Source organism: Triturus cristatus, chromosome 10 (assembly GCF_964204655.1).
Source record: "Triturus cristatus chromosome 10, aTriCri1.1, whole genome shotgun sequence".
Taxonomy (NCBI): Eukaryota; Metazoa; Chordata; class Amphibia; order Caudata; family Salamandridae; genus Triturus; species Triturus cristatus.
The window spans coordinates 349,696,301-349,711,520 of NC_140593.1; the positions used below are offsets into that span (position 1 = coordinate 349,696,301).

At 42.9% G+C, this 15,220-nt stretch overlaps 1 protein-coding gene across 1 annotated transcript in view; it reads right to left on the reverse strand.

The window, feature by feature from the left end:
• The window catches only part of TRAK1 (trafficking kinesin protein 1), a 561,749-nt gene that overhangs the window by 475,062 nt on the left and 71,467 nt on the right, over positions 1–15,220 (reverse strand). The window lies entirely within an intron of this gene.

The window sequence follows — 15,220 nt, forward strand, 5'->3', positions numbered from 1 at the left end:
AAATATTGCAAATTAAAATTTTCCGTCCATCAAAAAAATATTCACATCCGAAACTTGGTTGCCATGGAACGTCAACAGAGAAAGTACAACTTGCATGGAGCTGATAACCAGCAAGGAGTTAAATCACCTCAATTAGCAATTCCACACACAGCAAAACTGAAACAAGTGCATTCTTCCACTTGCCTGTACATGTGACCATCACTCCCACTCAACTACCTTTGGTAAATATTTACCACCAACAGACTGCAACTGGGTCTCCTGACACTTTAGCAACTCCTCCATCCACAACACACAGGCTTAAATGCGGCTTGCTGCATGTCCCACCACACACCATTAAATCCAAGTAAGGCTGCTGTGGTTTACACTAAATGACTCAGGAGAAATTAATTTTGGAGATAATTAATAAACAAGTCATTTATAGGATCTGAAAAGGTTGTTGTGTGCTTTGAAGCACCTAACTACAACAAAACGATAAAAAATATTGTTTGGGTTTGCAAAGTGTTTGTTTTGACTTAACAAATTCGCATTACTATAGCAGTTGATATGTCAGCCTGTCATGTAGGAAAAAAAGGTTGAAAACCCAGATGTGAGGGAATTCTAGAAGTACTTACTTTTACCTAGGGGTAAACTGTCCAGGCAGAAGGAGTAATTTGGTACTGTAGTTTGGTAACTTCTTGGTTGTAATTGCTATAGCCTGGGAAGGAAGGCTATGTGGCTGCATTCAGAGTTACCTTTTCTCTTCTGATGGCCAACTGACCAATAGCCGAATACTTAGGATGTCATCCTTACTTTAATTCTTTGTGGTCAATCCGAAAATTACCATGGAGTTAGGCATTGATTAATGAAACTTTTTAAGTACCATGAAACACAGCAGTTTGTCTTGTGTGTATAACTGGTTATGAATAACATCATTATACACATACATAGAATACAATATGTATAACACACATTGCCGTCCTTACTTTAACTAAAGAAGGGATATACAATATCTTACTGCCGTCACTGCAGACTCGTGTTGTTATCCACTGTGTAATTTGTTGCTACTCAAATAGCTTGGTACAAAGATCACATTCATGTTTATTCAATTATTTTCTTGCTCTCAGTTTTCACAACCTCCAAATATCCTTAGCAGTACAAAACTGGATTGTTATCTTACAATATTAACAAAGCTAAGACCTGATGCTGACTTTTTATCCAATAATCTAAAAAGATTGGTTTCAGCCATCAGATCCAAGTTGAAGATTCAGGTAAATTGGTAATGTAATTTGTCTTCTTGATAGCTACTAAGGCAGACGATACACTTTGAGGACCGGGTACTGTACCATTTAGATGTATATTGAACTATTCCAGGCCTATATTTTATATGTAAGGTATGCTGGTCTTACCCAGTCAAGGTATACGTCCCTTCCTTACATAATCTCAAACTGAATTCTATAGACACAAAACAACAAGGACACAATTTTATCGAACTTTCCAAGACAGTTTTCCCCATTATTGGTTCCTTACCAACTTTAATACATGTTGGGTAGATTCTCATGATCAGAAAGACTGCTGCCAGTCCAAAACCTGAAAGAATATTCAAATTGTGTGCAGCCAAGGCAAAGGAAAGGTTCCTTTGAAGCCCAGGACAACTTGGAAACATTTCTGGAGAAACTTATATGTGACTTTGGTCCAAATATGGATCCAGGGTAGGACAGGTTTTATAACAGCCCAATGTGTTTTGCACTTTATATCTTAATTTTTCCAAAGAGAGACGACAGAGAGCAATGGCAGTTGACTTAGGCAGGCAACAATCTCCTTAACAAATCATTTTGAGTGGCTAGCAAGGGTTTTAGATTAGTTAACCCCTACAGTTAAACGTCATACTGGTAGTTGTTCCCACTATCTTGTTAAGTAGTTTTTTTTAGAAATAAAGCGTCTCAACCTACTTTGAAGGTGTAAGTGGATTGTAGTATAAATTAGCAAGTGTGAAGTTAATTTTCTATACCTGCGCCAACTAGTCTTCTCTTCAGTTGAGCCATACAAGTGGAGAATCTAACTGATCAACCTCCTCCTATTTGATCTTATTATTACGAAAAGATTTCAGATGGACATTTGGTACTCCTTCCCTACATTCACTTGCATCTTATAATCAAGAGTATACGCGTCAAATGCACCCGGCTTCTTATATAAGGTAATCTCCAGGCCAGCTATTGCAACAGAGGCAGATGCAAATAGCAAATATGAGAAGTTTGCTCACTGGTTCAGCTCAGTACATCTTGAGTGAGTAAAAACGATATAGTGAACAGTTAATGAAGATGTTAAATAGGATTGGGGCTACAGTGTGTCATTTGTTCACTCCTTACTAACTGCACAATAAGGTGAGCTTTCACCTAGATTACCAACTCTTGCATATGCTGAGAAATTCAAATATAAGATGAAAAACGCATAAATGTTGTGTCTGAGAAGCACTTCTAAGCATGTTCTGCTCCATTCAATAGTGCTACCACATTGTCCCAGCCGGCCTCTACATCTAGAAACGCCACCTGGAATCTCCTTCTCCTCAAATACACAGATTTATTTCCTAGGAGTGTCAATGTTGAGCCCTGTTCAGGGGTGCTAATTGATCTTCCGAATCTAGTCTAATTAATGAATATTGCACCTCTTTTATTTAAACTGTATATTAATCTATTGTTCAAAAGTTTCCCAAATGTATCCATGCCATCCAGCAGAGAAATTGGTCTATAGTTTGTAGATTGCATTTGCTCCCCTCTATTGTTAATAGGGATGAGAACTGCTTTAAGTCAAGATGACAGGTCAGAACAAACCTTAAGTATGTGATTGAATAAATCAGACTGTGACGCCCCCCATAGAGCAAAGTAAAGTTCGAAGAGAAAGCAATACATCGGGAGAAAGAACGGTCATGAAGCCTTTCCTTATTTTTGTTATTCAAGGCTTCTTTGGACATATTTAGGATAAACCTACTCAGTTGACTTGGTATAGCCCCAATAGCCAGGTCTGTGCTTACGTCACATTTTCCTTTAAAGACTTAAAATGTCAAGTAGAATCCTGAATAATGTGTTGGCCACCCGTTAGCTTTCACGTGGCATTCTAATGAGAAATGTAATAAACTTCCACACCTACAGCTTTCATGTGTCAGAATTGCACCATATTTTCTTTCAATTATTACCTTCCTTGCATTCCCATATACTTGTTCTCTGTGGGATTTTTCGTTTCTGCCAACTGGGTCTTTACATTTTGCTCTTAGCCTAAGGAGGGTTGTTTTCATTCATTGCAGCCAATAGTAATTACTTAAACTCATAGCACTCCTAAGTAGCCAAACCCTACCTGTGGCTTTGTGCATTTATCTTTCTTTACAAAATTTGCATAGACTTTCTCCTATTCTAGTAGTTTGGGAAATTGCTTTACACTTGTGATGGTATCCACCTTTGAAAGTAAAAAGCTGATAAAAGTTGAGCAGTACATTATTCAATATTTTAGAATTAAACGCAGCACATAATGCTTGGTTCTATGTTACTCTAGTTCGACCGGGGGTATGGGCAAAATTGGATGGGTAAATGTATTTTACCCATTTGATATGTAATCAGATCAAATGGGTAAATTACAACTGGCTCTGCCTCCATAATATTCAGTAAATTAATAACAAATATGATTTACTACGGCTATTACAAAGTTGTGATCAATCGCACCCTGTCACATAAAGGTCATAGAATTTTTCCAGTACTCTACTTGGGCAAAAATATACTCTAATCCCGAGATTCTATGAAAAGGAATTTTGGATGAATATCTGATGGTACAGGCCTTTAGTACTGACAAGCATGATTTACGCAAACGCGCCTCATTGGTCATCAAACAGTGGAAGTTAGGTCTCTGTTGTTAAATGCTAGATGTGGGATTTCAACAGGGAAAGGACATGGTCAGCTGGAATAGGGGGGCTGAGTTCTCCCCTTTTCTTAGCTTTTACTCAATCGTCTCTATAGAGACACTTTAAAAACGCCCTTAACTAGTTTCTTCCACTTAATGTTGTGAGCCTCACTCACTGAAACACAGAACATCTACAGAGCAAACATGAAAGAACTGCTTCTCTGAGCAGTGGGTATCACCTAAATGCAAATGCGTAAGCCATGTTTACTTCTCCAAAATTAAAACCCTTGTTGCTGTTCTTTAACTCAAGTTTGTAAACAGCAGAACATGAACTCTAAACTGGCTACAGCTCACACAAATATATTTCAAGTATTCAGGCTGCATTAGCCATTGCAAATTTAAAACAAGCATTGGCATAGCCAATAGGTCTCGCCTTTGGGACCTAATAAGTGTTTAGCCATGCAACAGTTGATGTTGTTGCACCAAGGATAGTGTGCTGTATAACAAAACACTTAGAAGGTCCCAAAGGTGAGACGTATTGGCTATGCCTCAGTGCCTCACAAACAAGCACAATGTGACGCAACAAACTTGAAGCTCTCTCAAAATAACAGATACGGGACGCGCCACTTAAAACACGCGGTATTAATATTGAGGGGGATCCGCAGTTCACACTCAGGGTTACCGTTCCTGTGTCTGGGGTTTGTCTGTGTAGGTTTTCAGGTGCAGGTAACCTGCTGTCTGTTTTGTCGTTAATTGAACAGCAAGGCAGAGAAGAGTTGCACAAGTCGCAAAGAGCACTTTATTCCTAACAGGTAGATGGGGGAGGGGCATTGGCTGAGGGTGACACCCAGGGTCGGACTGGCCTGTAGCGCATCAGGCAGCGCCCAGGGGCAGGTCTGATAAGGTGTGGGTCGGTCACTGGGCCTGCTTTATGTCTGCTGGGCTTGGTTTTACTGTCAATGTCCCTGAAATTTCCAGAAACATTGCATGCAGCAAATGCATAGATACCATGCAAAACACATGTGTAACGTATCTTTACAAGTTCTAAAATCCCATTTTTGCTAATGTGGGCCACTTTTTTTTTCTCGCTTTCTTATGCTCAAACGTGGGCCGCCTTTATTTTGTTGCCCGGACTTATTTTCTGTCACACTCCGACCCTGATGAAACCAAAGAACGCTAAAAGGTTACCTCAAAAGAAATTGAAGCCTGGTACAAACAATTCCAGGGCACACAGCATAGGGACACAATCGCGGGTACGCAACATCCTGGCACAGAGCATCCATCCCGCTCCAGGGGTCAGCAGCATCCTGGCACACGATCCGGGGGACCAGATTGTGGCGCTGATATCCCGGGCAGAGGCAATTCTATCGAAGCACAATGTAAATAATTTATCATCACAAACACACACACACACACACACACACACACACCGCCACATCCTCCCTGAAATAGGCTTTGTGTGTACTATCCTTACACATGACTGGAGGACAATGTTTTCTGACACACTATTTGGTGCGCACTGTGTAATGGTACATATTGCCATTCTGCATCCTGGTACACAGCTTCAGGACACGCTGTATCCTGAAAGCACACAAAATATATACACATTTCAGGGTCCACTCGACCCAGGCACACTACATCATGGCATCGTCCCTCGAGACATTTTGTGTACTCTAGTACACACCCAGGAAACTCTCAATTCTGGCATTTACACAAATGTATACAGGCTAAATTCTGGAGTAGACACACGCGCATCCAGCCTGAACACTGTATGTATAGGACAATACATCCTGGCGAAAGCAAACCACCCACGCAAGGACGCTGTTTATTTTCATGAGAAACTGGGCACACCGTATGTCTGTATGACACCTTAAAGGACTCTGTGACCTGGAACAAACACCAAATAACTTCCTTATTCCTGGTACATACCCAAAATTCCTACTCTAGGCCCACACCTTATCTTGAAACATACGTCTTAAGGGCACATGGTATCCTGGGCGTGCACACTGTACGTTACACGCAACCCAGCACACAGGCACACGTCATGGGTGCATTTTAGTCTGTCAGAAACACAAATATCAGTGAAAACAGGATACTGGCACACACAATGCAGGGCACAAAAATACCTGCGCACACTGTTGGCTGGCAAGCATATATAGCAGGGTAAACCGTACTGTGGTATTTCAGACAGGGACGCACAACAGCGGCCCCTGCATCCTGGTATATACTAGAGCAGGGCGAGCCAGATCACTGGCTCTGCCTCGGCTCGAGGTACTAATGGGACTCAAGCCCAAAGGGAGCCAACCTTCCACGTGGCTCCTGTCTGCCTCCCACGCTCAAACCCCAAGAAATAAAGATAGATCATTTACCTTTAATGTAAAACAGGAGAAAGAGATACCAATCTAATGGCCGAGTCGCACGTGAAACTAGAAAACCTAGACTCAATCCCGGCTTCACTGATTCACCAAAAAGTGTGATCCTGGGTAAATATTCGATATCTCAGTACTTGAAGCACGATGTATAATAGGAATCTAGGTCAATTGTCATAAGGACCTATAGAGTGGTCATGACAACTGACTTGGCTCTTGGGTTACTTTTGGCCTTGTCATGGGGGGCGGGGAGGGTGCATGAATGTTTAAAAACTACCTCTTAAGAATTGCCTGTCAATGAATGCAGCGATGCAACCTGGTGTACTAAGGTGCAACGCTTCCGCATGTTAAGGAAATATACGTTATGGAATTCTGAACAGATGTTATATTTTTGCATGATGTTTATTCAATGATTTACGTGTCAAACATTTTCTTGACTGGACTCCATGCCAGACCCTTGGCTGAGCTATGGTGCGGCTCTTCCTGTTAACTGGTTGCCTCGCCCACCTCCACTACACGCACACACACCCCAGGGCAGATTATTGCTGTACACATGTCTAGTGACTTTGTGTGCTGCTACACATATGACAATACACTTACTCCCTATCCTGGAGTTCACACTGCGTAGGTTACGCTCTACGCTGACACACACGGTGGGCGCGTGTGCACACACGTTACTGCCACGAGAGTTCAGTGCAGGGCACAAGTGGATATTAAACTACAGCTCCCTGGCATGTCCAGCACCAGATGGAAACAAAGTAAAGACGCCAGAAGAGTGTGAGTCCGGGGAGGCAGCGGGCAAGAGCAGTCCTGCTGTGCGCTAGCAGGCAGCGCGCCCAAGCAAAGCATGCGGACACCTCCTGCCCTTCTAGCGCTGCTTGCCCCTTGAGGGAATTTGAGAGATGCTTTGTGTGGGGATGGAGCGGACGGTGGACCCCACGCTGATTTAATGGCTCGAGCAAGCAATCATTGGGCAGGCTAGGGCGGCCCCTCACCTATCGGTCTTTGCTTCCCTTCATCTTAGCAGTCACTCTGCTTCCCTCACAATCTCCTGTGCTCCATGGCGTCTCCACTCACACAGGCAGCCGGAGGGCGGGCTGCTTTCCCTCACAGAACAGGGCCCCATCACACACAGCACATTCAATTATAACTTGAAGCACACTGTAGTATCACTGTCAGAACCATGCACCACAGCCGGCTGCAAAGTGCACTGTCACCCAATAACTAAGGTATTCCTGCAAATAGCTTAGTATACCAACATACAAAACTGTGACTATGAAACGGTAGACATTAGGCTTAATTTACATATACTCCATGTAAATAGAGGACAGGCAGTCACCCTACCTCAGAAAGCCACTCAAGGGAGCTAGACTGGTTTCCAAGATATAGTTCTGGCAGCCAGTATAACAAGCATTGGCCGCGAAAGTGATCGCGATCAAAGAAAGATGGCGGCTGCTCGCGTGAAAGCAAGCACTAGGCCACCAAAAGCCTGTGGCAGCTGTTTGAAAACCCACACACTAAATTTCTCGCAGAGCAGTGCATGTGTTGGCTCAGCGAGACCTAAACAATCAATGTCCACGAGTAGTAAGTAACGTTACATATCCATTACCAATACAACACAAGACAGGCAAAATGAAGGCATGCACAAAAAAATAAAAATACTGCTTGTTCTACGGCAATAGGCTGCGAGACCAATACATAATCTAAATACCCTACCATTACCAATCAATCAGTCTTACAACTGGCCATTATTATTTCATAAAGGAAACGTATAAGGAATTTTCAATTTAGTATAAAGACAAGGGGTTCAATATTTTTGGAAAGTTTATAACAGAGTGAACCAATAAACTTTTTCTGTGTATTAGAGGATGTTAGAACTCTGTTAACTGTTAACCAATTTAGAGGAAGAGCAATAGATTTTAAACGCGCAGTCACATGAAAAATACAGAGTGTCCTTAAAGGTCAAACTAAGGGACATAATGATTGTTACTGTTAACAAAACCAGTAAAAACAAGGTTTGGCAGGAGAGTCAGCACAACCGAAAGCCTTAATATTCGGGGCAAGTGCAGATCCACATTCTGCTTCACCCACACACCTTCTGCCTTCATGGTGAGCAATGGATACAGGCAGTGCTTTCTTTTGAATCAATAAATAAATAAGCATAGGTGTCCAAACCTTTATTCTTAGGTGGCTGCCACCTAACCACTAGCACTTCATACAGAGCAACAACCCTCTCTTCCGCCATACTGTACAGAGCACCCAAAGCACCATGGCCAGCAGCACCCTGTACGACTGCGAACTACAACTTTCATTGAGACTGTTTTTTTCCTTTTTGGCCACACTGTTGGTCAATGGGAAAAGCAGGGATAACTAAAAATGAAAGTAAAAGTACCAGAACGCTTGATGTTGGTTGAACAGAAAAGAAAATACAAATAAAATCAGTTCTTCCTTCATGAGACCCACATTGCATAGCATCAGTGTATAACTCTAACCACTACTATATGGTACTCAATACCAAAGAGCTCCTACTCCAAATTTCTAGCATAGCATAAGAACCCTAGAGGGGCACCGTGCAGTTCTCCACAACAATGCACAGAACACCCAAGAGAACCATTAATGGCCATCAGCACTGGAACACCACACCTTGCCCTACTTCCACCTCGCAGTGAGCAGCACACAGGAGCACAATAGCCAGTCATCCCTTAACCTATTAGACAATTCACCCAAACCAGGCGGGAGATTCCGGGGCCTGAACCTCAACTGACATCCCCCAAAACACGTCTCCACTTTTCCTTGGACTAAATGTTAAAATGACCCGTTAAAATGACAACTGGGTCACCCACCCCTGAAGACATTTTGCGGCACAGGAAAAGAGGCAGCTGTGGCACTGCAAGATATTCCAATGCTGGCTTTATAGTTGATCCCAAACGGTGTTGAGCGGGGACACAATCACGGTGAAAGCAACACCTCTGGAGTAGTAACGACCTAAACCACCTGCTCTACAAGGTTTTCCTGAAAAGGTATATGGCGCATATGTACAGTGCGTGGGACACTTTAGCAATGCACGTCATGCTCCAAGCCACGTGTGCTACACATCATTGCCCATAATTTCAAAATCAATCCCATGACCACCAATGACTGTGTATAGGAAGCTGCTGCACCTGCTGAACAGGAAAGACAGCGCAACTGGTGTTCTGTGACACTGCCATGACTTCCCAGAAAAATGCCTTTGACTCAGCTTAAGAGCTGCATTTGCGGAGTAGAGGAAGATGTCATACAAGTGTTGTCACAACAGAGTCAGATCCAAACATTACAAAGAGTGACCTTCTGCGCACAGACTCCTACACTGGTGATCAACTGCGACTTGACGTGCATAGTTTAAAGGAAAATTAAAAGACATACTCCACTGTCAGTGCCATAAATAATGAACCTGGTTAACAGAGAACGCCAAAACAAGCAGCACTGACAAAGCCAATAGTTCTCCCCTATGTGAGAGCTATTGTTTTTGCCAATGCTTTTTAGTCATTTTGGAGAGTAGAGTGGCTGCGGTGTAGCTTGGCTAAAAGATATATATTTTTTAAAGTTCTATGACGCAGAAACGGGAATCTGAAAATATAGCATTCTGCCTTTATGGCAGGGCCCTAGCAGCTCAGTACTTGGTTCATGCAATCCGGTGAAGTCATCAGTACTTGGTCCATGCTCTAGTCTAGACGAAAGTAGTGGAAATGAAGCAGGCAGGCGCAGCCCAATTTCAAAGCAGTAAATAAGAGTGACAATGAAGCCCACAAATGGTAAGCAATGGGCGGGCTTAAAGCACCTGCTAGTAAACAATCTCTCCCAAGCAAGAACACAGCCGTCACAGGCGAGGCCTAAAAACGGCAACCATGTTGAGAGTAACTGTAAACTTTGTTAGACACATAGTATAAAATCATTCTTGTGTGAAAGGCACAGCAGTGCACTGTCACTTGAGCGGTCAATATTATATCACATTCCTGATAGTCGAATGCTGAAACCAAAAGGGCTATCATGTTGAGGTGGCGAAGAAATATAGGTTTACAGCCTGCTTAAAGCCAAAGTGTGAGTGAAAACTGTTGTGGAGGTGTTGGTAGGGAGGAGTTGAAGAGGAATGCAAGATTAATAGGGGCAAGAAGGAGTGGCCTACTGGTCAAACAGCAGACCTTGGTCCTTAGAGATAACAATTCGAATTGCATTCGGGTCTAACACACATATATACATATACATATACACACACACACATACATACATACATACATATATACACACACACACAAACAAATACATATATGCGCACATACATACATATATATATATATATATATGAAAAACTTGTGCAGATGGGTCAAAGGAGGCTTAAAGAGGGCCTGTTTAGTTCGGTTGAGCATGGGAAGAAAAAAAAAAGGAGGAGGATTGATAGCATGCCAAGATAAAGGCAGCAACGACAAGAACAGGCAGCCAATTGGACCAATGTTTCTGAGAGGAACTGAAAAGAGTACAAGTTCTCGAAAATAAGTGACAGTGGGGGGCCCACTGGCACAAATGAATCACTGCAAGCAGGAGAAGCTGCATACTTGCCTCTGGTCTGTGCACAAGTTCTAACCTGACAACAACAGCACCAAGACAAATAACGTCGAAAACATTCCCACCCCAGCAAATTCCAATCATTATTTGTAACCAACAAAATAAACATTTCAACACAAGACTCAGCATGCTAGTTGTGCAGAAACAGGGCGCTCCAAACATGCTGGGGATTTAAAGTTGGACTGCAAATGATGAGGTAAAAATGTATTTTTCTGAAAAGGTAAACACTATTCCCAACACACAGCTGCCTGAGTCTATACATCTGGAACACAGTTGACTCCTGGGTCTATACATATGGAACACAGTTGACTCCTGGGTCTATGCATATGGAACACAGTTGACTCCTGGGTCTATACATATGGAACACAGTTGACTCCTGGTAACGGAGACAGAAGACATGTGTCATATAAATATAAAAGCAATTCCGTAACTTCCTTTGGTGGAGCCTAACCAGACTTTTGTACTCCTTGCATCGCATAGATTCTAAGTAGCTGCACAGTAGAGAAAGCATTTGAAGAGACCGGCTTCACGCATTAAGACCAAGTACTAAGGGTCAAAGGTCACAGGGTTACTTCCACCTTTAATGTAGGGTGGAAATTTATTGGGTTTCACAAACAAGTCCACGAGTACTCCTGTAAATCTGCAATTGTAACATATTTACAAGAGTTTTCCAAAAGTACCAGAATTTACCCATACACCAGGAGCAAAATTCTGGGAAACAACATACGCCTGCCTTTCAATGGGTGAATTTGCATGCATTTTTGAATTGCCACACACTTATAAGTTCATGGTTGTTCAATACTATATGCAAACAATGAGGATGGATTGTCCATATATCAACATATACGAGAGTGGAATTCCAACAGTCCCGACTGTGGAATTTGCTCTAATATATACTTGTTTTATGCCCTTTAGTCGAACTTATGCAACCAAACCCTTGAGTGATTCAGGCCAGCTCTCAGTAAGCACTTGTAGGGCGACCCTGAAGGCTTGGAAAGTGCAGATTCCCAAATTTGTCAATAAATATTTTACCACCAAAGTCTATCACCATTACAGCACAATCAGAACTGAGAGCTCTTTATTTCTTGCCTGCCACTGTAGGGAGAAACTTGAGCTGTTACTAACTTCAAGAAAATATCATGGATGAATTATAAGAAGGCATTATAAAATAGGTACCTGGAATGTGGAAGAACTTCAGTCTATATTCATAGAAAATCTTAGATTTTAGTTTATATTTCAAAAGTAATGCTGCAAATTAAATTTCTACAGCTAAGGAAACAAGCATTGGCATTTCCAATAGGTCTCGCTATTGGGACCTTATAAGTGGTTAGCTATGCAACAGTTGATGTTGCACCAAGGATATTGTGCTGGATAACTAAACACTTATAAGGTCCCAAAGGCGAGACCTATTGGCTATGCCAATGCTTGTTTAACTGAGTTGTCAAAACAAAAGTTCGCCTCAGAGAGAAACAGTGATACACCGGTAGGTACCTTTAGTATATTTTATAGCAGCAGAGCCGGCTTTGGGCATGTGCGAGCTGAGCCCAGGCACAGGGCGCCAGTCTTCAGAGGGTCACGCGGAGCTGCAGTCTGCATTAATGGGATACAAACAGCAGCATCTGTCTGAGGTGGCTCCAGTGATTCAGTTTGAAGTGCGTTTAATCATTTGTTAAACCTGTAGCAGGTGATATTTAACATCCCATCAGCCCTCTCTCTTCCTTGTCCTTTCATCTCCCTTTCACATCCTGCCGCCACCCCCAACAAACAACTTGGCACCAGAGTGAAGAAAGCTGAGCTGTGAGGGATTCAGGTAAATTGGAGGGGGTGCAGATGGGTTTGTGTTCAGAGGTCAGTCACCACTGTGATCCTGTCAGTTAGGAGCTAACCTGTGAGTATTGCGTGGGTGCCAAAGGTCTTTCTGTATGGCCGGCTCTGCATAGCAGGCTAGGAAACCCCATGTATTTACATTACTGTGACTGCTCGAGCAAAACAGACAACCATGACTCACAGTAAACAAGAACTGCTTGCATGAGCTGGGGCACAAACGGCGCTCACTTGGGGTTGGACAGCATCTGCTGAGTGACTCCATTTTATGTGACATCAGCCAAACCTATATTTCCAGCTAGATAGCTCAGCGAGCTAAGCGCTTGCTGCTCACACCCTGTGTGACGTACAGGTAGCGGGTTTGGATCACGGCAGGGCTAACTCAGTGTGTTATCCTTAAGAGGTAGAAAAGTGGGTAATATATACCTGTGATACACGAGACTGCAAAATGGTGGATGGAATCCAGCACTATAAAAATAAGTTATTGTTATTTGTCCTTATTACTGGCATACCGTGCCTTTGTGCTCATAAACAGATCTTATCCACCATCTCTGTCGAGACATAAAAAGGGGAAGTTAGAACAACTCATACAGAAGTACACAAGCCCAGGGAAATCAACGTGGTCTTATGACCTTAAACCCATATCTCTTCCACGTAAGACGCTACCACGACTGATTTTATCTGGTAAACAATCACAGCTGAAACCACATTCACAACTGACTGGATACATTCTCACCTAAGCATAGGTCAACTCTTAAAAAATCCCATCAGCTGTGTGGTCAAAAGGCTTTGCACGCCATGTATACTTGCAAGCCCATAAATTCAGAGAATCATTCATTTGGAAAGATTTTTAAACAGACTCGCTTGTCTTACGAAAATTAGTTAAAACTTCCTGAAAATATCTTTCAATTAACATGTTCGCTATTAAGAATTATTTTTAACAAAATATTTTTTGATCTCAATTATTGACGCAGTTATTGTATTTAAGAGGCCCTCGGTTCTTCAACCGCATCGTTAACAGCGCTGGTTATATGGGAGATGACGATGAACGTCTGCGCGTGGAGCGGAAGGCTAGAGAGCTGTGGCAAGCAAGCCATATGGGTAAGGTGTCAACGTGGGCGTACAACCGCCATTTTTAGCAGGCACACGGTTTCATCAAAATATGGAACCCGTTAAAGCTGCCTTGCTGCAACAAGAATGAAAGACTGATAAACGGATAATCTCTGCAAATATCATGGGCACCGAGTCAGTGGGTGTCCCGTACTGCAAATGTCAGGGAAACGAATCGTGGCACGAGCTTGAGTTTTTCTACTAAACGTCCCACCATTTCCATAAGTCATTATCTGATAAAATACTCGACCACCGCTCCCTTGCTACCAGTAAACCCCTCGCTTCCAGCAGCCCACCTCCGGCATTGGTAAAGTATCAGGAGATTGAGCAACCTTTACCAAGCGGAAGACGGCCCCCGGCAATGGCGTTTCAGTCAGCTCCAACATTACCGACTCCCAAGGAGACCATCCTCCAGGCAACACGCACCCTTTCTAGGATCACACGGGTGCGTCAGGAGCGAAAGAGACGGGTCCAGGGAGGGCGAGGCAGTAGAGGAGAGAAAGGGGAGCAGAATGCGCGCGACACAGAAAACAAGCGCTGGCGCCTCACGCTGAAAGGAGGCAGCAGGGGGCATGCGCTTCCCTTGCGGGAGCGAGAAAACGTATGTTGCCAGCGGGAGCTAGCAAACATATGTTGCCAAAGCTCGCTCCCGCAAGGGAATCGCCAGACGTGCACGCATTGCTACGAGGTAGACGTGGCATGAGATGACGATACCGTAGGCACTTCTGACCGCCTTAAAGAGTATAAGAAGGGAGACCACAGAGACATCTTTGGGCTACCCCACCCGTCTGTTAGTAGATGGCAGGCGGGTGTGGGTGGTTCCCAAGAGCTCGTTGTTTGTTTTTAAGATACAATTAAACTTGCCAATATATTTGCTGTATATGCTATGTATGCTATTTTGCTATGCTATTTTGTCCCTAAATTGGTGTTTTCTTATTGAGCATTTCATACTTATATTACATATACAAAGCTGCTTTCTTTGAGGTTTTAGGTAGATACGTGAGTATTCTCAGTATTTTAGATCAAGTGTGTTTTGCATTCTGAGAACATTTTCCTTGATTTAACTTACGTTTTTCATAATGCTTTTATAAATGTGTCTTTGAGGTTTAGTCTTTCTCTCTCTCAGACAGTACAATAGTTTTAATACAGAAATGCCATCTTATCCATGTGACTTTCTGGATTCTGTATTTTGTATTTGTATGCCTTTGTCTTGCAGTTTTTGAATTTGCACCTTCTTAATTAAACTGCGAAAACGCTCAGTATCAGTTTCCATGGCTCACATGTCTGTTTCCTTAATTTTTAGAGCGAGCGTTCCCAGACACCCCGGCTCAAATTAAGGTGCCCCTTTTGTCCCTAACTCACTCCCTCGATCACTCCGTGAAGGCTCCAAGAGCTCTGTGCTCAGCCGCCTGCCCTCTTGACCCTTAATAAAGCTCCCTCCAACACGTTTCAGA